The 24,479-nt window shown below is 41.4% G+C and overlaps 1 long non-coding RNA gene across 1 annotated transcript in view; it reads right to left on the reverse strand.

The window, feature by feature from the left end:
* Positions 1-12,509: 12,509 nt before the first annotated feature.
* LOC141086671 (uncharacterized) overlaps positions 12,510-24,479 on the reverse strand; it is a 43,032-nt gene continuing 31,062 nt past the window's right edge. Inside the window, exons 2-3 of the long non-coding RNA XR_012231631.1 lie at positions 13,744-13,893; positions 12,510-13,287 (exon numbers count right to left, since the gene is read on the reverse strand). This is a non-coding gene — a long non-coding RNA (uncharacterized lncRNA). The remainder of the gene's footprint in view (positions 13,288-13,743; positions 13,894-24,479) is intronic.

Below are 24,479 nucleotides of genomic sequence, written 5' to 3' on the forward strand. Positions count from 1 at the left end.
GGGCCAGGAACCAGCCCCGGTACCATGGAAAGTTAAACCGAGAAATGGACGTGTTGATTCGTGGATCGAGATAAAAGAGCAGCCAAAGGTTACATTTTACATTTAATCGTCTTAAGGGCACACTAGACAATACACTATATACAGAATGATTATACTTTGAAGCAATAAACAGTATGTGGACCATCATATACTGGAGCATCATATATGGGGCATCTTATATGGAGCATTATATGGGCCCATCATACACTGGAGCATTATACGGGGCCCATCATACACTTGGGCATCATATGGGACCCATTATATAAGGAGCATCATATATTATACAGGGTGGGCCATTTATATGGATACACCTAAATAAAATGGGAATGGCTGGTGACCCAGATCGGCATGCTGAATTCGCAGAATGGGCAAAACAAAAATTGGAACAGGACCCTCAGTTTACACAGAACATTATGTTCAGTGATAAGGCAAACTTTTTTGGGTTGGCCATTTATATGGATACACCTAAATAAAATGGGAATGGCTGGTGACCCAGATCGGCCTGCTGAATTCGCAGAATGGGCATAACAAAAATTGGAACAGGAGCCTCAGTTTACAAAGAACATTATGTTCAGTGATAAGGCAAACATTTTGGGTGGGCCATTTATATGAATACACCTAAATAAAATGGGAATGGTGACGGTTTTCTTGTGTAAGTTGTCTTTCATTGAAATCTGCTGCAATGACCCGGGTACTGCGCTCACCGGACATCACCACAATTTCTATCCGCTCCTCACGTGTTAACCTCTGCGACATGTCAATGGCTGTAAACAAAGAGAAACTTGTAAATAACTCAAGAAAGAATAAAGTTACGTTTACATAGTAACATAGTAACATAGTTTTGAAGGCTGAAGGAAGACCTTATGACCATCTAGTTCAGCCTATTTTTAGTGCAGCTGTTCTGTATTGTTGATCCTGGGGAAGGCAAAAAACCCACAGAGTAGAAGCCAATTTTCTCCATAGGGAAAAAATTCCTTCCCCTAAGCTGGGTCAACCATCTACCTATAATATTCTGTTATTCGTATCCTTCTATACTGTTACTCACAAGAGAAGCATCCATTCCTTTCTTAAATTCATTCAGTGAGTTGGCCATCACCACTTCCTCAGGAAGAGAATTCCAGAGCCTCACTGCTCTTACCGTGAAGAACCCTCTTCTATGCTGGTGCAGAAATTGTCTTTCCTCCAAACGAAGAGAATGCCCCCTTGTTCTTGTCACAGTCCTTGGTACAAACAGTTGATTGGAGAGATCTCTGTATTGCCCTCTGATATACTTGTACATATATATTAGGTCTCCCCTAAGTCTTCTCTTTTCTAGAGTAAATAGACCTAATTTTGATAACCTTTCTGGGTATTGTAGTGAACCAAGTCCATTTATCATTTTAGTAGCCCACCTTTGAACCCTTGTTTTTCTTGTGAAATCCTCAATAAGTTTGATGTGTCACATGACCCTCTTCCCATTTAAAAAAATAAAGTTGCATCCAAAATGGCCGACTTCAAAATGGCCACAGTGGTCACCACCCATCTTGAAAAGTTTTCCCTCTCCCATATACTAATGTGCCACAAAGAGGAAGTTGATATCACCAACCATTCCTATTTTATTTAGGTGTATCCATATAAATGACGCACCCGGTATATGGAGCATTATATGAGGCTCATTATTCTGTATGGAGCACTATGTGGTGCCCATAATACTGTATGGAACAATATATGGGGCTTATTATTATTATTATATTATTATTTAGATAGCACCATTGATTCCATGGTGCTGTACATAAGAAGGGGTTACATCAAAATACAAATATCACTTACAGTAAACAAGCTAACAATGACAGACTAGTACAGACAGAAGAGGACCCTGCCTCAGAAGGCTTACATTTGACAGAGTTATGGGGAAGGAGACAGTAGGTCGAGGTTGCAGTATCTCCAATGGTGTTGAGGTGGCCATGTAGTCATTACAGGTTGTAAGCTTTTTTTAAGAGATGGATTTTCAGGTTCCGTATGAAGGATCTAAATGTGGTGGATAGCAAGGTAGGACAAGATATGGAGTCGTCCACTAATAAAAAGCGATCTGATATATTGGTTCTGATGTCATCTACTGTTTGTGGTTCATCTCTTTCTGGATAGGTTATGCTCTCTCCAAGATAGGAGGGTCTAGGAGGGGGGTGACTGTGTTCAGATGGCTTCATTTTTACGGATCTGATGCTGTTGTGGCGCCCCTGAGGCTCAGTCGCCAGAGAGGTACTGCACCTTCTCCTAAGGTGTGGTGCTCCACCATCCAGGTAAGTTGAAGGCTCCTGACCACGCTCCAACACTCGCACCCTACACAATAGAGTAGTTCAGCAAAACCACATTGCGGCTCCTTGCTTAGAGAGAAGCAGAGCACCTTTGGTGGTTCCCTGCTTGGAACACTAGACGTGCTAGAAGGTGGGTGGAGTTCAGAATATATATATGAGCGGGATGGTTTAGGATTACAGGTCAGTCTGACAGGTGGTCAGTGAGAGAGGAAGCCACTCGGGAGGAGTGGGGATCCCTGGAAGAGGGACGGAGGAAGGAGTGCTGCAGCTGCCTCAGTGATCTGAGCCAGCTGGCATGGGAAAGGAAAGAAGGAGAAGGACATTGAACTGAAGCCTGAGCTTTCATAGAAGGGAAAAGACAAGTACGGAACGTAGGAGAAAAGGGAACATAGAGGACGTGGGTTAGAGGAAGAACCCTGCCTAGAAGTTCTAAGCGCAAGGCCGGGGCCCGGTCCCCGAGGTTGTATGGACACTAATGGTACTGCAGCAGACACCGGTGGAGTAGTGGGCTGTAAATGTACTACTCCCATCTAAGACTTGAGGGCACAACAGCAACACGGATAGAGAGCCGGGACTTAGGAGTAGAGAGTCCCCGAAGCACGCTACAGCTGTCTGCCGTGCAAGTAGAGTTCTTGGGAACATCTGTCATTAGGAACTCCAGTGTAACACAGTACTAGGAGATCTTCACACTTAAAGGCGCTATAGAGGAGAAGGCACATAAGTTGGCGGAGTGTGGAAGGGAGCATTCCATCTTGCCTGGAGGTTGACTGAGTCCCTGACCTGGAGGACACGGCACAGAAGCGGGCACCACAGACTGTGAGTAAAGCTTTGGAACTACATGCCCTGGTGTCCTCCATTCCTTCCTGCGTCCGTCGGCCTGGCACTGCTACATCCCCTGCGCCGGACACTACACCATCTAAGTGTCTCCACATCTACACTGCCCTGGGACAACAGCCCTGCCTATGGAGGGCTATACCATCCTTGCTACACCACACCATCTGTCCCAGAGGATCTGTCTGCAGCGTCGGCTTAACACCTCCCTTGCCGAACACCACAGGTGGCGTCACGAACTATTCATTTAATAACATTCACATCTTCCTATTACTTGGGCGCACAGGGCCACAGTCCGGGTCACCGCCACTGTGACACATCCCACTGATACCGGCCCGGTACCGAGTACCCCACAGCCCTGGGAGGGCGACCCACTGTAATGGGGCATGCTGCCTGCTCTGTGTCCTCTGTCACCAGCAGATTCCTCTGTGCCCAGCAGTCTTGGAGGAGACTGACATTGTCTCTGGAGGACCTGTCCTCACCCTTACAGTTTGCTGGAAGTTTGTCATTATTCTATATGGAGCACTATGTGGTGCCCATAATATTGTATGGAGGATTATACTGTCCGGTTTCTGAGCTATTGTAGAATTTACAATAGATATCACTCATGTAATGTAAGTAAGTGAAATCTTTGGCATTGTACTATACTTATATTTCTCTGTCGTATCTGTTCACCATGAATCGTGGTGTGTGTTAAAGGGGCCCACTGACACTCTTTTGCCTGGGGCCCACGATAACCTGGAGCAGGACCTAATTGTAGAATTGTAAAATCTATTACACTGGTCAACAGCATTTTTGGTGCCAAAGATATTTCATCGAATTTAGGGTATTTTTGGGGTGCTGATTCTGAATATGTCATCAGTTTTGCCAGATTGGCTCAAGTTTTTGAGATTTTTGGTATCTTATTTATAGCACTTGTTGGTAAATGCGACGCATCATCTCATTAATTTCTTTGGATTAGTACTTGAACTGAGCAGTTCTCAATATAGTTTTGTGTTAATTAGTGTTCTAAAAGTTTGTTCATAGCTTGATTTTTGCACTAACTTTATGTTGTTGTCTGTTTTCCAGTGAAAAGCATGAACTCATCAAGAAGAAGTTGTCTTAACGATCCAGACTCATTCTGTTACATTTGTGGTGAATACACACTGCCAAAACATAGAAGAAACATAACAGACTTCGTAAAAAAAGTGTATTTTGCCTATTTTGGGGTTATGCTTGGGGACCAAGACAAGTTTTGGGCACCACACATAGTGTGCAAAGCATGTATCGAATTATTACGAAAATGGAGCAAAGGACAAAGAAAAAGCTTCAAATTTGGTGTTCCAATGGTGTGGAGAGAGCCAAAAAATCATCATGATGACTGTTATTTATGGTAAACACAGGTACAGGCACATCTTCACAATGAGGGACAGGCCTTCTTGCAGATTCCATGTTACTCCCATTTTCGTTTCTTATGCTTATTGAATCCTTGCACTTGCACTGCACAGAAATAACAGTCATCATGATGATTTTTTGGCTCTCTCCACACCATTGGAACACCAAATTTGAAGCTTTTTCTTTGTCCTTTGCTCCATTTTCGTAATAATTCGATACATGCTTTGCACACTATGTGTGGTGCCCAAAACTTGTCTTGGTCCCCAAGCATAACCCCAAAATAGGCAAAATACACTTTTTTTACGAAGTGTGTTATGTTTCTTCTATGTTTTGGCAGTGTATATTCACCACAAATGTAACAGAATGAGTCTGGATCGTTAAGACAACTTCTTCATGATGAGTTCATGCTTTTCACTGGAAAACAGACAACAACATAAAGTTAGTGCAAAAATCAAGCTATGAACAAACTTTTAGAACACTAATTAACACAAAACTATATTGAGAACTGCTCAGTTCAAGTACTAATCCAAAGAAATTAATGAGATGATGCGTCGCATTTACCAACAAGTGCTATAAATAAGATACCAAAAATCTCAAAAACTTGAGCCAATCTGGCAAAACTGATGACATATTCAGAATCAGCACCCCAAAAATACCCCAAATTCATTAAAATATTTTGGACACCAGAAAAAAAATTTTTTTTCGTTGACCTGTGTTATAGATTACTAAGATTAATGCTTCCTACTTGCACTACAATGTAACAACGTCCTTTGTAGTTGCAAATGCCCACTAGATGGAGCAGTAGGAGCGCTGTGATCATTCATGTGGAAAACATGGAGCATTTCCTCCCCTATAAAATATTTAAGTTATTATCTAATATTTATGTAGTGGTGACATATCCCCCCATGGGTTACAGATGATGTATTCATGCACATCAGTCCATGCAACAAGGATGCTAGAAAACTCATATCCTTATGACTGAAAGACACAGCTTTTATCTATCTGCAGTCATGGAACAAACACAAATTGTATAAGAAACCAAAATCCAAAAAGTACAGCATTTACCTTCCACTAAGCTCCTAAAATTAAATATTTTTTTTTTTTAGATTTTTGCATTATGAGCAATTACCTAATATAAAGTTATTATTTACATATCGATTCCCCTCCACCCAAAGGTTTTAATGCTTCCTGTTCCCCTTCCGGTGTTTACTTCCTGCTGTAGAGATAAATCAGGGACTTTGTGACTGCTGCAACCAATCAGAACTGTCAATCATCAGGAGCGCTCTGCCCCAGGCAACAAAGAAGCCAGGAAGGAGTGGTGTTGTGTGCTCCTGAAGAAAGAAGGTGAGACAAGCCTTTAAGAAAGCTAGGATCAGAGTTATCTCAGATCTAAGCCATTAGAGTGGGGTGTGAAGTGTACAGTGCCTTGCGAAAGTATTCGGCCCCTGAAACTTTTCAACCTTTTCCCACATATCATGCTTTAAACTTAAAGATACCAATTGTAAATTTTTGGTGAAGAATCAACAACAAGTGGGACACAATTGTGAAGTTGAATGAAATTATTGGTTATTTTAAATTTTTGTGGAAATTCAAAAACTGAAAAGTGGGGCGTGCAATATTATTTCACAAGGCACTGTATATCATAGCCGACTTCCACTCCCGTGCTCATACCATCACAGCACTGCAACAGCTTCCCACTAAAAATAACTTTAATGTCCTGTAGACATAGCCGTATGAGGGCTTGATGTTTGCTGGACAAGATGCCGGTTTGAATGACACCAATCATTTTACCATTCGCTGTACTGCAAAAAGAAAGAAAAATTCCATGTGTGGTGAAATTGTGCAAAAACTGCAATTCTGCAATTATTTTGGGGTTTTGATTTTACAGAGTTCATAGTACAAAATTGGAAATATGATTCTCCAAGTCAGTACAATTACGCTGATACCAAACATGTAGGGTTATTTAATTTAGATGATGAAAAAAAGTCAAAAAATTGTAAAAAAAAAAACAAAACATTTTCCTTACGTTATCATTTTCAACGACTCTTAGGCTATGTTCACATGTTGCGTTTTTGCCGAGTTTTTACCTTCAGGATAAAACTGCTCTCTTAGAGGGCAGTAAAGGAGCTGCTTACAAAAAGCATGTTTTATTGCGTATTTGCTGCATATTTATCAGGTACATTTGTCTCTTGTGCATGCTGATAAAGTTTAGTGCTCCCCAAAAACACACAATGCAATTTCCTAAGATTTGTGCACAAAAAACGCAGCAAACCCTGATACTTGTGTTTTTTGCTGCGTTCTTGCACTTAGTCATTGCTTTCTATTGGTGAAAAAACCCTGAATGAAGTGACCTGATGCAATTTTTAAATTCAGTCAGGAAAAGCAAAACAATGTGTGTTCATGAGATTTCAGAAATATCATTGCTTATGCTGGTACTGTAAAATGCAGCTTAAAATTTGCACAAAAACATTAAAAAAAAGCAGCAAAAATGCAACATGTGAACATAGAATTTAATATAGAATATCATGCCTGTGTTTGATCAAAAATGGACTTAAGTCCAAAGAAAGGGGGGCAATTCAGTACTTAAGCACACAACAGAGATACAATTGAGTTAAGAAAACGCCCAAAAAGTAAGAACTACATTATTCAATATAAAATACACACAGAGTAATATCTTGTGCAAAATGTATAAATATTTTATTAAGCTATTAGATCTCTTAAAATATCAGTAATTACAAAATATGAATCAGTACATGGTGGAAGACAACATGGCCGAAACACCCAGTAAGATTATTATAATCAAGTGAATATGGGCAAACAGGAAGGGGTTAAAGGAAGAGGTGGTATCCTCAGGTTCCTGATTAGGCACATAGTCAAAAATTATTCGTCTATATAGATACATATAATGCCCTAACTTGGGAAAATACCTCTATGTACCATCGCACGGCTCAGTGGCCAACCTGTATACCCCACATAGTGATCCTGAGCTCCTAATATTCAACCATCAATATAGGTCATGAAAAGGTTTGTTTCTTACCCATAGCGGTGATACTGGGGGTCCCACCACTGCCCCTACGCGTTTCGCACACAAAGGGATTCCTCGGGGGGCCTCGGTACATAGAGGTATTTTCCCAAGTTAGAGAATTATATGTATCTATATAGACGAATAATTTTTGACTATGTGCCTAATCAGGAACCTGAGGATACCCCCTTTTCCTTTAACCCTTTCCTGTTTGCCCATATTCACCTGATTATAATAATCTTACTGGGTGTTTCGGCCATGTTGTCTTCCACCATGTACTGATTCATATTTTGTAATTACTGATATTTTAAGAGATCTAATAGCTTAATAAAATATTTATACTTTTTGCACAAGATATTACTCTGTGTGTATTTCATATTGAATAAAGTAGTTCTTACTTTTTGGGCGTTTTCTTAACTCAATTGTATCTCTGTTGTGTGAACATGTGAACATAGCCTTAATCTTTTCATTTTTCTGTCATTGGAGCTGTGGAAAGTCTTGTTTTTTAGAATTGTATTATTTTTGACCTTTCCAGCATTTACTGATAAGATTAATTAATGTTATATTTTGATATAGCCGACTTTTACAGATGCAGACATGCCAAATATGTTTTTGTTCTATTTATTATTTTTTTCATTATTTTTAATGGGGGGTAGGTGGTGATTCAAATTTTGAGGGAGATTTAATTTTTTATGTATTTTTTTTTCTTTTACTTTATTTTTTAGTCCCATTAGGGAACTTAAACTTGTGATTGTCACATCATGTCTACTATTATATATATTCATGTCTTCTATATATCTACTATACATGTCTTCTGCAATACTATAGAATTTCAGTGTATAGAAATAATCACAGTCTTCTATGAAGCCCAGATACATACTGGTCTTCACAGAAGTACAGTCACGGCAGACATGGGAGTCTTTAGCAGACCCCCGCCTTCCATGGCTACCCATCGTATCTTGCGATTGCATTGAATAAGACAGCCAGTGTCTGCAAAGTCAGCTCCTGACCTTGAATCAAAGAAGGGAACCCAACATAAGACATAAATGCATGTCATATGTCGAGAAGCGGTAAAATGTTCCAAATTATTATGCAAATGATATTTTTCTCTGATTTTCCTAAGTGGTCGGTGCAAATGACAGTCAGTGTCCCATTAGAGTATACATCAAATTTTATTGAAGAGACCTCCCAATGATAACAGTATAATCTCCAAAATGAATAAAAACTCAAAATGCACTGTTCCAAATTATTAGGCACAGTAGAATTTCTAAACATTTGATATGTTTTAAAAAACTGAAAATGCTCATTTGTGGAATTTGCAGCATTAGGCTATGTGCACACGTTGTGGAGTCTTCTGCGGATTTTTCTTTACAAAATCCGCAGCTCTTGGCAGAAAACGCAGGTAGTATTTTGCTGCGGTTTTGCTGCGGTTTTTAAGTGCGGTATCCTTGCGGAATTGTCTGCAGTTTTCTCACAGAAAAAGATAAATAAAGCTTGACAAACTAGACTCAAGAAAAAAAAAATGTTGATGTAATTTCCTGGTCCAACCCCTCCTTTTCCAGGCTCCATTTTGCTTTTACCAAAGCAATAATGATGAGTGCCAGAAATGAGCAGCAGAGTGCCCAGCGGGCTGAAGATTATAGCGCGCAGCGCCTATCGGTCCGCAGACCATTCAGAATACTCATGCTCGGGTGTTTGCTGCAAATCCTGATGCAGCACAGAGAGCAGGTATGAGAAAGTAGATTAGGGTTCGATTATGTTAGGGTTGAGATTTTTTGGGATAAGGGTTAGGACCATGATTATGTTTGGGATTAGGGTCATGGTTAGGATTAGGGTTATGGATGGGATTAGGGTTATGGTTGGGAATAGGGTTATGGTTTGAATTTGGATTAGGGTTGTGATTGGGTTAGGTTTGTGATTAGTGTTTGGATTAGGAATAGACTTGGGATTGGGTATGGGATTAGGGTTTGGGTATGGGATTAGGGTTAAGGTTGGGTTTTGGATTAGGGTTGTGATTGGGTTAGGTTTGTGATTAGTGTTTGGATTAGGAATAGACTTGGGATTGGGGATTTATTTTAAATTAGCCTTTCTATTATGGTTTGGATTAGGAATATTTTTGGGATTAGTATTGTGATTCTGAAAATTCTTCACATGTCTTTATTTTTTGAGTGTGTTGTATACTAAAACTATATTTTTATTTCAGGCGTAGCAGCAGCAGCGCAGAAGGAGAATGCGAGGCCGTAAATTGTGGGTGCACCCACTCTTAGTGGAGAGAACAGAGAAAGGGCGTTCTTTATAACGATTTGAGGAGGTAAGTTGCCAAATATCTCAAGATATTTTACAACTTAAAATGTGTATTAAAGTATGTAATCATTAACTAACCATTTTTTTTATGTCTACTTTGCAGATATCCGGAAAAGTTTGTGTCGTTCTGCCAGCTTCCAATCACCGCCTTCGATAATCTGCTAGAAATCTTGGGTCCCCATCTTACATTTGCCGATATGGTCATGAGGAAGGCAATCACTGCTGAGGAAAGGCTGCTCACCACCTTGCGGTAAGTAACTAATTTTCTGCTTGTATGTCATTACACCCCTTTCACATATCGGTGTATCCGGTAAGTGTCATTAAATTTTGAACATGTACCGGAGACACTGACACAGGTAGACCCACTCAAATTAATGGATCTATGTACATGTCAGCGTGTTTTTGCGGACCATGTGTCAGTGGTAAAAACACGCTTCCATGGCATATTTTGAGCAGTTGCACGGTCCACAAAGTGTCATGCACACATGCACATGGAGAACACACATTGATGTCCTCTGTGTGACATGCATTGCACTGTTGAATAAGCGCTACAGGAAGCACTATTCCCTAGCGGCAGGTGATGAAAACTCTGGCATCATTATCCCATGCTCTGCAGGATTTCACCGCCATCAGGGAAGAATGGGATTTGTTTTCAGCACCTGCCACCTTGGAACTGTACTTTCTATAGCGCTTGTTCCCTGCCAGCCATCCGTGTGGTAATGATGCAGCACATGGGCGGCACATGGTTGCCATATATGTGCCGCGCACACACTGACACATTGACATGGATATGTTTGGTACTGTCTTTTACGGTACCACAAATATCCTGATCTTTAAAACACACCGGGAACTGGTCAGCATTTCTTACTGCTATAAGATGCCGCCACTGTCTTTCAAGGCTTATGTACACCATTCTCTAATTAAGCCCCAGGTCAATGCGCTACCACTCTCCTGCTTGCATCCTCACTGTACTCCGCAGGTGTACTTTTCTGTTCTGATGAGTATATACCAAAGTCTGGAGGTGTGCATGTGCTGTGCCTCGCAGAGCTTTCCTGGCGCTTGATCACTGAAGGAATTTTTGCTGCCCTCAACAGGCCAGATAACTGCGGCTGAGCAGTAGAGAGATGAAGCAAGCAGGAGGGCGGTGGCGGTGCGAAAACATTGGAGTGGCCGGACACGTACCTTAAACTACCATCTGACGTGAATGCCCCACGCATTTTTTTGCTAATATTGTGTTTATTTACAGCTTTCAAGTTAGACCGGGGTGTTAGCAACAACATAGAATGCTTCATAGAAGACGTGAAAGGCGGTTTACGCATCTTATAGCAGCCATAACTGCTGACAGGTTCCCTTACCATTTTTTGGGGTCATTTCTAAATTTTTGTTTTTTTCTTTGCAGATTTTTGGCCACAGAAGAGAGCTACATATCCCCACATCTCCAATTTAGAGTTGGTAAATCCACCATTTCGAAAATTGTGAAGTGCACATGTGCCGTCATCTGGCAGAAATTGCAGCCCATGGTGATGCCTTCCCCAACTGAGGAGACTTGGCTGCAGGTTGCAGCAGGCTTTCAGTCTGTGGCCAATTTCCCAAACTGCATAGGTGCAGTTGATGGTAAACATGTAAGAGTGCAGAAGCCACCACGATCAGGATCACGTTTCTTTAATTATAAGAAGTGTTTTTCGGTGGTCCTGATGGCGGTGGCTGATGCACATTACAAATTTGTTGCCATTGATGTTGGTTCCTATGGCAGTGCTGGGGATTCTCGGGTGTTGCGAACATCACATATTGGTCAGCAAAATCTTTGAGATGGCGGAACGCTCCCAGCCCCAAGACCTTTGCCGGGTTCCACACATCCAGTGCCCTTTGTGATGGTATCGGATGAGGCGTTTCCCTTAATGACAACCCTGCTGCGCCCATACCCACGAAGGGGACTGAATGCCCAGGGAAGGATTTTTATTTATCGGCTGAGTCGTGCACGCAGATATGTGGAATGCACCTTCGGGATGATGAGTAGTCAGTGGAGGATTTTTCACACTGCCATCCAGTTGGATCCAGACACCATTGACACTTTGATTAAGGCATGCTGTGTACTCCACAACTACGCTCGTGAGTATAGCTCTGAGGTAGATGTGGAGTACCAGCAGGCACAATGTAATACAGTGCGCAACATGGGTCTGGGAAGGCCATCCAACTCGGGTGTGCGTGTGAGAGAAACCTTTACTGACTATTTTATGAGTCCAGAAGGTGCCGTGCACTGGCAATACTCCTGTGCTGGTGTTGGGCAGCCTGAACAGCAGTGAAAGATCAAAGAAGAAGAAGATTGAGCGGCAGCAAAGAAGGACCCGTCAAGAATTTTTTTTTTATGTGTTGCGTTTTTTGTTTGATAAAAACATAGTTTATATGTTTCATTATGCAATAAAAAATATTTGAATTGCTAATTTTATGGTCATCATTTTTAAATTTGCACTATGTGCGGTTTAATTTAAAAAATTGTAAATATTATTCTACGTCCCATAGTCCCGTGACCTTACACCATCATACATATCCTCTACCCAATAGTCCTGTGCTCATGTACCCATGACACAGTCCGTATGTAGCCGTTGTGTAGCCCCCTTATTATAATTTTTAGAAAGAACACAAAGTAAATTTGAAAATCCAAATTTATTATAGAAACAAGAAACTTAATGACAAACATTGTCATTCATTTTTCATTTGAAATATAAGAGATGGCCACATATTAAACATTTGGGACCAACAACCACATGGTCAACCACAAAAGTAATTTTTTAATTCAAATTATGGTACTGCGGGTAGTAGCCATAGTTTGTTGCAGCATCCGTAATGTAACTTGCATTCGGTGCGGGTCCAAACATTTCACTGCTGTATGATCGACTGGGCTGATATTCATGTTGGTTTTGTTGTTGTCCTTGGTTTTTTTTTTACTGAATAATCCGAAAACAGACATCAAAATGTCATCATACGGCAAAATTGGAGTCGGATCCTGCAAAGCTGTCAGCGACATTTGGACAAGACTAGTGAAAATGGACTGGCGATCAGGGGTCAGAGAGCGAGCCTTGTTTGCTGTTTGTAAGGCAAGAAAATCAAACTCGTCTTCGGTCGTAGACTTTTTTATCAAGACTACAGTCTCATTTGCCGCTTTTATTGTTTTTTCCTCGGGTTTTGTTTTTTTTTTTGGTTGGCTCTCCTGACACCGGACCACCAGCCCTTTCTCTAACAACCGTTTCGGCTCCAACAGAATCTTCAGCAGCGGCGGACGACGATGCGCCAGCATCTGCTGACAATGGGGCACCACCAGAAGCATCTTCTACAGCTGAAGAAGATGTCGCGGCAGCTCCAGTTGAAGGTCCTGATCCTTCTTCTGATTCTTCCTCTGCCGGAGGTACAATGTTGCCTTGAGTGCTGTTTGAAAACCAAAAAATTAGGCTATGTTTACATGCTTCATAGCAGCAACGATTTTGAGGCAGCCAAAAGAACGCTCAGCCGCAAGCGCTAACAAATTTTTTTTTACACATGTTGATAATGCAGAATAATGATCATGCAGAATCAACACATGATCTCAATATACTGTGATACTTATCTTGCGGGGACAGAGTGCAAATGCAAGACAAGTGACATGCTGTGGTGACAAAAGACGTGGCACATGTCCTGGGATGTAGGTCTGCCACCTCCAATGTTTGTACGCATAGTAGAGAGGGAATTTCATCACATCTCCTCCACTATGCTGTTCTATCTGGACAATACAAATTTAACGCTGCAGTTGTATGCAGCGTTCAATACGCAGCCAATTGTGTTATATCACCTTTACAGATAGAGGATAGATGCCTTTAAAATTCTTTTTTTAAATTAATTATTTACCTCCACAATGTCCTGTCAGTTATCAAAATTGAAGCACTTCATAAAAAGGGAAGGAGTGTCGGATGGGAGAGGATCCACTTTTGTTACAGCTTGCCACAAATTTGTTGAATCTGTCCCTCACAGACCTCCACATTTGCTTTACATCTTTCTCTAAAAGATAAAAAAAAGAAACAAAAAAAAATTATCATATTTATCCAAAAAAATTGAAAAAGTGTTAAGAACATTAGAATTACCAATTTGCAACTGTGTTGCATTGTTAAAAGAATCCCATTCAGAATAGAGCTGGTGTAAAACCTTTGTCCAGCAATGGTCACAGTAAGGCTGGAGTCACACACAACGAATAAAAAATCGGTCCCATTTTAACGGTCCGAAATCGCACAAAGGTATCTCAACCAGTGATGCGTTTTTGATGCGATTTATCTTCATTGATGTGATTTTAATCGCATGTAAGCATCCTTTTGACATCCGTCTGGCGAGATTTTCTCGCAGGATAGCAAAATGGACATATAATGGAGCCTAATGACAGGTTTCCCCACACAAACTAATTAATAGATATAGACACATTAAATAAATATATATATATTTTTATATATATATATATTATTTTTTTTTATATACATGTTATAGAGACACATTAATATATATATTTCTAGTTCATACAGTTCTTAATTGCAGAATAGCCGCTGACACATTAGCCGGCTTTTGTTAATTTGTTGTATTAAATTGCAGGGACTCCTGCTGACGTCACTGAGGCTGCAGGGAGTCCCCGTAATTTAATGCAACGAATTAACCCCTTAAATGAACCCCTACAAGCCCAAAATTTAACCCACAAGCCCTCATATAATTAATAGTGATAGACATAAAATAAAAAACATGAAATGAAATGGTTAACTATATGTAAACCATGTGTCATTTCATGTCGGGCAGGAGAATAATTATACAAAAGCCGGCTAATGTGTCAGCGGCTATTCTGCAATTAAGAACTGTATGAACTAGAAATATATATATAAATGTGTCTCTATAACATGTATAAAATATATACATACAGTGGGGAAAAAAAGTATTTAGTCAGTCAGCAATAGTGCAAGTTCCACCACTTAAAAAGATGAGAGGCGTCTGTAATTTACATCATAGGTAGACTATGGGAGACAAACTGAGAAAAAAAAATCCAGAAAATCACATTGTCTGTTTTTTTTTCATTTTATTTGCATATTATGGTGGAAAATAAGTATTTGGTCAGAAACAAGCAATCAAGATTTCTGGCTCTCACAGACCTGTAACTTCTTCTTTAAGAGTCTCCTCTTTCCTCCACTCATTACCTGTAGTAATGGCACCTGTTTAAACTTGTTATCAGTATAAAAAGACACCTGTGCACACCCTCAAACAGTCTGACTCCAAACTCCACTATGGTGAAGACCAAAGAGCTGTCAAAGGACACCAGAAACAAAATTGTAGCCCTGCACCAGGCTGGGAAGACTGAATCTGCAATAGCCAACCAGCTTGGAGTGAAGAAATCAACTGTGGGAGCAATAATTAGAAAATGGAAGACATACAAGACCACTGATAATCTCCCTAGATCTGGTGCTCCACGCAAAATCCCACCCCGTGGGGTCAGAATGATCACAAGAACGGTGAGCAAAAATCCCAGAACCACGCGGGGGGACCTAGTGAATGAACTGCAGAGAGCTGGGACCAATGTAACAAGGCCTACCATAAGTAACACACTACGCCACCATGGACTCAGATCCTGCAGTGCCAGACGTGTCCCACTGCTTAAGCCTGTACATGTCCGGGCCCGTCTGAAGTTTGCTAGAGAGCATTTGGATGATCCAGAGGAGTTTTGGGAGAATGTCCTATGGTCTGATGAAACCAAACTGGAACTGTTTGGTAGAAACACAACTTGTCGTGTTTGGAGGAAAAAGAATACTGAGTTGCATCCATCAAACACCATACCTACTGTAAAGCATGGTGGTGGAAACATCATGCTTTGGGGCTGTTTCTCTGCAAAGGGGCCAGGACGACTGATCCGGGTACATGAAAGAATGAATGGGGCCATGTATCGTGAGATTTTGAGTGAAAACCTCCTTCCATCAGCAAGGGCATTGAAGATGAAACGTGGCTGGGTCTTTCAACATGACAATGATCCAAAGCACACCGCCAGGGCAACGAAGGAGTGGCTTCGTAAGAAGCATTTCAAGGTCCTGGAGTGGCCTAGCCAGTCTCCAGAGCTCAACCCTATAGAAAACCTTTGGAGGGAGTTGAAAGTCCGTGTTGCCAAGCGAAAAGCCAAAAACATCACTGCTCTAGAGGAGATCTGCATGGAGGAATGGGCCAACATACCAACAACAGTGTGTGGCAACCTTGTGAAGACTTACAGAAAACGTTTGACCTCTGTCATTGCCAACAAAGGATATATCACAAAGTATTGAGATGAAATTTTGTTTCTGACCAAATACTTATTTTCCACCATAATATGCAAATAAAATGAAAAAAAAACAGACAATGTGATTTTCTGGATTTTTTTTTCTCAGTTTGTCTCCCATAGTTGAGGTCTACCTATGATGTAAATTACAGACGCCTCTCATCTTTTTAAGTGGTGGAACTTGCACTATTGCTGACTGACTAAATACTTTTTTGCCCCACTGTATATATATAGATAAAAATATATATATATATATTTATTTAATGTGTCTATAGCTATTAATTTGTTGCTTTATTTAACTGGACACTGTGATTTTACTGTCTTTAGGAAAAAAAAATTGCCGGCTTTTGGTGCGATTTTTATCGCAACTCACACATCGGGTCCGTTTTTACTCCCATTTTTTCTCGCCCCCATAGACATGCATTGTCGAATCTAATCCGAAAATCGGTGACAATCGCAGCATGCTGCGATTGTCTCGGTCAGAGGATCGGATGCGATAAAAAATCGCATGATGGGAGCTGCCCCATAGAATAACATGGGTTCGAATGCAATGCGATTTTTTATCGCATTGCATTCGTCCGTTTTATTCGCATGTGACTCCAGCCTAATAGCGGTCCTTGTAGTCCTCGTCTGAGGGGTCCCATATGGGTGGAAAATCACGTACCTACAATGTATAGATTCATTTCATTAAATACTATATTAAAAAAATTATCCCATAGCATAACCACAGGGAGTAGCATAACAAAAACACAAAAAATTCCAAACCCTAACCCTACCCCTAACCCTACCCCTACCCCTAACCCTACCCCTAAGCCTATCACAAACCCTACCCCTAACCCTATCCTTTACCCTAATCCCTACCATAATCCCTACCGTTATCACAATCCCTACCCTAATCCCTACAATAATCCCTACCCTTATCACAATCCCTACCCTAATCCCTACAATAATCCATACCTTATCACAATCCCTACCCTAATCCCTACCCTTATCACAATCCCTACCCTAATCACAATCCCTACCCTAATCCCTACCCTTATCACAATCGCTACCCTAATCCCTACCCTTATCACAATCTCTACCCTAATCCCTACCCTTATCACAATCCCTACCCTAATCCCTACCCTTATCACAATCTCTACCCTAATGCCTACCCTTATCACAGTCCCTACCCTAATCCCTACCCTAATCCCTACCCTTATCACAATCCCTACACTAATCCCTACCCTAATTACTATCCCAAACCTAATCCCAACTAGAGCCGGGGTCCCCAATTATGTGTTGCCTGGGAAGGGTTTATATAGACATGTATCTTCCCAGGCTATAGTGTCTACACAGCCTTTCTGGGTGTACAAAATGGAGGATCAACCAAAAAAAAAAGACGTGGGGTCCCCCTATAATTTATAGCCAGAAAGGCTAAGCAGACAGCTGCGGGTTAATATTTGTAGCCTGGGAAGGGGTAATACCCATGGCCACTTCCCTGGCTATGAATATGAGCCTGCAGCTGTCTGCGTAGCCTAATGGCTGCAAAAATAGGGGGACCCACCAAAAAAAATGATGTGGGTCCCCCTATATTTTATGGCCAGAAAGGCTACGCAGACAGCTGTGAGCTGATATTCACAGCCTAGGAAGGGGCTATGGATATTGACCCCCCCTGGCTATAAATACCAGCAAGCAGTCGCCCCAGAAATGGCGCATCTATAAGATACACCAATTCCAGAACTTGGCCCCACTCTTCCCTCTCCCGTGTAGCGGTGGGATGTGGGGTAATAAAGGGGTTAATGCCACCTTTCATTGGTAGGTGACATTAAGCCCAATTAATAATGGAGAGGCGTCAATTAGATGCCGATCCATTATTAATCTAAAAAATAAAATTGGAAATAAAACACACAGACAAAAAAAATATTTTAATGAAATAAAGACACACACTTTTTGACAAACATATTATTTTTCTGGCAGTCCAGTGTGATGCCCTTGTTCTCCTAGAAAAAAAACAGAAAAAAAACAAATTCATACTCCCTGGTCCGACGCAGTCCATAAACGAGTGTCCCACGAAGATCTGCCATGGAGAACAGTCACATCAGGATATGTGACTGTTCTCCATGGCTGCAGAAACACACTGACAGGAGCTAAGCTCCTGCAGTGTGTTACTGCGCATGTGCAAGAGTTTACCGGAGTTCATTGACTCCCGGTACTCTTACTTTACAGCACTACTGCGTTGGAAAGTTCCCACGCAGCTCTAGTGCCGTAAAGCGAGGTACCGGAGTGCCAGAATGCCGGGAAACTCCGCAATACAGTGCAGGAACATCGCTCCAGCTACTGTATCGCCGGAGGACAGAAGAGATCGCCGTGGGACACTCGATTATTGGATTTCTGCAGACAGGGAGTTTGTGCCTTTCTATTTTTTTTTCATAGGTGATCAAGGGCTTCAGGGAACAAGATGTATGTGGTGAGTATGTATTCTATGTTGTATGTCATGTATTGTATGTATGTTACATGTATTGTATGTATATTGTATGTGGTTTGTTTTTTTTACTTTACAACTGTGCTCGGTCGCCACAGGGACTACTCTCCCATCCTATAGCCGGATGGGAGCAGCGGTCCCATACGGCGACTGAGCACAATGGTGGGCCTACCGTCGCATGGGGACTGACGCACACAGACAGACACATACAGACTGACGCACACAGACTGACTCACACGCATACATACATACCAAATCAATGAGACGGCCCACATCGATCCCCATGCGACGGCAGCCTTCCATGATAGTAAGATGGCGACTTCTTCTCCCCTACACTACACTCCACTCCACCCACACACTTCCTCTTCATCCCGACATCACTTCCTTCTGTAGCGTTTTTTAACCCCATTCCGCAGCAAAAACCACAGATATTTTTATCTCTGTGGTTTTGCTGCGGCATTGCATGACTCAATGGAAGTCAATGGGTGCAGAAACGCTGCAGAACCGCACAAAGAATTGACATGCTGTGGATTGTAACCCACAGCAAATCTGCGTGGAAAAATCCGCAGCATGTGCACAGCGTTTTTAGGTTTACCATTGAAAACAATGGTACTGTACAACACTGCTAAATCTGCTGCGGACCTGCAGGGCCAGAAACGCTGCAGATCCGCAGCAGAATCCGCACCGTGTGCATGTAGCCTAAGAAGGTCACATTCACTGAACAAAAAAGCTATTTAACTCCAAAACATCCTAACAGGCCAAGTTACATGTTAACATAGGAACCCTTCTTTGATAACACCTTCACAATTCTTGCATCCATTGAACTTGTGAGTTTTTGGAGAGTTCCTGCTTGTATTTCTTTGCATGAAGTTAGAATAGCCTCCCAGAGCTGCTATTTGGATGTGAACTGCCTCCCACCCTCATAGATTTTTTGCTTGATGATAATCCAAAGGTTCTCTATAGGGTTGAGGTCAGGGGAAGATGATGGCCACACAATGAGTTTATCTCCTTTTATGCCCATAGCAGCCAATGACTCAGAGGTATTATTTGCAGCATGACATGGTGCAGTGTCATGCATGAAGATGATTTTGCTCCTGAAGGCACGTTGCTGCTTTTTATACCATGGAAGAAAGTGGTCAGTCAGAAACTCTATATACTTTGCAGAGGTCATTTTCACACCATCAGGAACCTTAATGGGCCCTACCAGCTGTTTCCCCATAACATGACTCCTCCACCACCTTGCTGACGTTGCAGCCTTGTTGGGACATGGTGGCCATCCACCAACCATCCACTACTCCATCCATCTGGATCATCCAGGGTTGCTCGACACTCATCAGTAAACAAGACTGCTTGAAAATTAGTCTTCAGGTATGTCAGGGCCCACTGCAACTGTTTCTGCTTGTGAGCACTGTTTAGAGGTGGCCAAATAGTAGGTTTATGCACCACAGCAAGCCTTTGAAGGATCCTACACCTTGAGGTTCGAGGGACTCCAAAGGCACCAGCAGCTTCAAATATCAAATATCAAATATCTGTTTGCTGGTTTGTAATGGCTTTTTAGCAGCTGCTCTCTTAAGGCCTGTTTCACACTTCAGTTTTTTTGTGTCAGTTAAAATCTGCCAAAATGGCGGAAAGCGGATCCGTTGCTAACTGATGTGAACGGATGCCACCGGACCGTTTTTTTGACGGATCCGATGAATGAAGAATTTTAAAGGAACCGCTGCCTGAGGGGGGGGTGGGGAGGAGAGAGAGAGAGAATTTTTACCGTCCGCCAGAAATGATTTCAGGGTTAAATTTCCAGCTGACTTCATTCCTCCGGGCATGCGCACTAGAAAATGCAGATCCTGCAGCAAAAAAAAACGTTACATGGTCCGTCCGGGCATGTCGGCGGACGCAAAAAATTTGGCGGATCCGCAAAAAAACGGATCCGACGGATGGCCATCCGTCAAGATCTGCCGGTAATGCAAATCAATGGGGAAAAAAACGGATCCACCAAAAAAAATGGCGGATCCGTTTTTTTTGCAAAACGGTGGATTTTGACTGATGGTCAAAAACGGAAGTGTGAAACAGGCCTAATCCAATGAACTTGCCTGGCAGAAACCTTCTTCATTCTGTCTTTATCAGCACGAACACATCTGTGCTCAGAATCAACCACAAATCTCTTAACAGTACGATGATCACGCTTAAGTTTTTGGGAAATATCTAATGTTTTCATCCCTTGACCAAGTCATTGCACTATTTGATGCTTTTCGGCAGCAGAGACATTCTTTTTCTTTCCCATGTTACTTGAAAACTCTGGCCTGCTTAATAGTGTGGAACATCCAGTTTTTCTTATTGGGCTCACATGGCAAACTAATTATCACAGGTATCCAAGATTGACTTCAGTGATCCAAAGAACCCCGAGACACAATACCATCAATGGATTTCATTGAAAAAAAAAAAACAAACGCTATGACACTTAAAACCAATTTGCATAATAATTTGGAACATGGTGTATATTCTGCAATACTATAGAATTTCAGTGTATAGAAATAATCACAGTCTTCTATGAATCCCTGATACATACTTTAGCAGACCCCCGTCTGCCATGGCTACCCATCGCATCTTGCGATTGCATTGAATAAGACAGCCAGTGTCTGCAAAGTCAGCTCCTGACCTTGAATCAAAGAAGGGAACCCGACATAAGACATAAATGTATGTCATATGTCGAGAACGGGTAAAAGGTTTTTTTTCCAGGATTAGAAAAGCATGGCAGCTGTCTTCTGCAAACCGTGGCATATTCAGGCATGAATGTGCCCTAGTTACAACCCATAGTTCTTTAATCCAGAAGTATTGCAGTATATTATGAGTGAGCAGTGGATTACCTGTTTCAGTCCTTGGAACCTAAAAATAAATTTAATAAAAGTTTAAAAAAAGTTTTAGAGTAAAAACAATTCAAAAATGAAAAATTGCCCTTTTCCCATTAAAAAGTGCTGTGATAAAAGGCTCTATGCTAGAATTGCAGATTTTTGAATCACTCAGTCTCCAAAAAAAAGTAATAAACAATTATCAAAAAGCTGCAAAATTATAGCAATGAAAACACAAGTTTTGCTTGAAAAAAAAAAACTCAAAGCAGCTCTGCCGACAAACCGAAGAAAAAAAAATAGATATTTAGATCAGATATTTAGATTAGAATAGCTCATAAAGTACAGTGACACAAAGAAAATTATCTTCACTTAAAACAAGTATTGTTATTGTGCAAAAGTACTAAAAACAAAACATAAATTTCATTTTTGACATTTGTAGTGACCCAAATAGTAAGGTATTTTTACTTTTTCCATTTCCGCTCAAAAGAACTTAATACAAAAGGTAATCAATAGGTTATATGTAATCCCAAAATTGTGGCTATTTTTAAAAATTACAACGTATTTCACACAAAAAAGAAAATAAAAATGTAAGTAACAAGCTCTCAGTCATCAAAACTGAAAAAAGTTTTTGAATAAGAATGTAATAAAACATAAAAACAGCAATTGTGGTGTTCTTAAGAGGGTAAGGTTTACTGTTCTCCACTCACACGGTGTAATAAAATTTTAATATAGCAATGGTAGAGTTAAAAAAAGTTGCAATGGTTCCAACAGCTAGAAATGATTATGCCCTGTGTTAATGAGCAGCATAATTATCTCTGGGAACTTGTCTTCATTTTCTTTGGAGCTAGTCATGAGCGTGACACACCTCTCTACATACAGGCAGTCATCCTATGGTGGCAGCCTGTTATTATCTCTTCTGGAGCCACAATCTTCACAGCTGAATCACACACCGGATGTGGATTTACGCTTCTTTCTCTGAAATGTTTGCCCCTCGGTACTGACAGAGAGGTCATAAAGGCTAAAGGACAATTCCTCCTAAACTCTCAAACCATAGCAGAATTTCTTTTCAAGGCCAAAGCCGTGTACCTTCATATTATTTCAAAGAAAAGGAGAAATATAATGTTTTACCAAGCAGATATTGGGTTACTCTACAGGTAAACAGTATTTAAACCATGCTTACCTGACTTAAGCCCTCGTTACACATAGCGATATCGCTAGCAATATCGCTGTAACGTCACCGATTTTGTGATGTAGCAGCGATATTGCTAGCGATATCGCTATGTCTGATATTTACCTCCGACTGGCTCCCCCGCTGCTCATCGCTGGTCGCGCGAGAACGTCCTGGGCCGTTTCTCGTTGGCCACTTCCTGCTGGGCTTCCTGTGGCGCCGACGAGCGACGCGTGGACGCGGGCGGGAGGACATCAGGATCGCCGCGTCTGACAGGTAAGTAGCGACCCGCGACCCGTGCTATGTCGCTGGTGAGATCTGCCTGTGTGGCAGCTCACTAGCGACCACTTAGCGATGCACCAGCGATCCATATCGCTGTCGGGATCGCTGTTGCATCGCTAAGTGTAACGGTACCCTTACTGGAGTGGAGGCTACAAGGAGAAAAGGAAGTTGTATCCCCCCTGCAGCTGCTCGCTTCTAATCATCGGGGCGATGCAGGGAGCTGTTATCACTCTCCCCACACTTTGATTCTTCTTCCTTCTCTGCACAGCTGACTGCCACCCAACGTGCCAAGTGCCTGGTTTAAATGCTATTACCTACAGATGACAGGTTCTTTTTAAAATGTGCAAGCCTCCTCTTGGTAGATTTATATTGCATTTACTCACAAAAATAATGAATCTTACTTCAAGAACATTTGCAATAATAATTTTAAAGTATAAAAATGCATCCACAATTCAAAATCAAGAATTAATCCACAGCAAAATCCACATAAGTTGGAATTTCATGAAATCTCATTCATATGTTTTGGAGAAAATATGAAGTGTAATTTGACATCCTCAGTATATCAATGTATGCGGCAGATTCAATGAAATCTGTGGTCTGTCCACCGCATTTCAGTAGTGAAATCTGTACCATTTAAGGACTCTTTCACACGTCCTGATATTTCCAGTACTGGAAAAAACAGAACCGGAGCTATCCATGTCCATGTGTTACATACATGTGGCATACGTAAGGCATCCGTGTGCTGTATCAGTGTGACACGTACCGGCACCTGGGAAAAGCTGTACGGTTCGTGCTGTTCCCAGATGGTGGGTGCTAAGAGCAGATCTCATCATCGTTGCCTGATCTCCCTGAGATCAGCCCGACCAGGCGACAATGATGACAGTTGTATTCAGCACCCACTGTGCACATCATGTATAAAATCTTTTAAAAAAACAATGGCGTAGGATCCCGCATAATTCTGATAGCTAGCAGAGGGAAAGCCAACCACTGAGGTTTGATATTAATAATCTGGAAAAGGTGCCAATATCCCAAAAGGTTTCTAGGCTATTAACAATAGCTCACAGCTCTTTGCTTAGCCTTCACTTTTTAGTTTACAGGGGACACCAGAAAAAAAAATGACGATATAGGGTCCCCCTATAATTTCTAACCAGCAAAGTTTAAACAGACAGCTGTGGGCTGATATTAATAGCCTGGGAAAGGGCCAGGGATATTGGCACCCCCCTCCCAAGCTGAGATCATCATCGCTCAGCCGCCCCAAAAATGGCTCATAAATAAGATGCACTAAATCTGATGCTTAGCCTCACTCTTACAACATGCCCTGGTCCAGTTTCAAGTGATGCAATAGGGTTCGGGTTGATATCAGCTGTTTTATGGCCTCTGACATCAAGCCCAGGGATTAGTAATGGAGAGACGTCTATAAGATTCCCCTATTTCTAACCCCAAAATCAAATGTAAAAAAGAAGACACAGACACCGGAAAAAAGTCCTTTAAGTGAAAGAAAGACACAGACTCCTTTATTTGAAATAAATATCCTCACTCTCTTTTTCCGATTAAATT

Source organism: Dendrobates tinctorius, unplaced genomic scaffold (genome assembly GCF_039654945.1).
Source record: "Dendrobates tinctorius isolate UK_male_01 unplaced genomic scaffold, ASM3965494v1 ptg000032l, whole genome shotgun sequence".
NCBI lineage: Eukaryota > Metazoa > Chordata > Amphibia > Anura > Dendrobatidae > Dendrobates > Dendrobates tinctorius.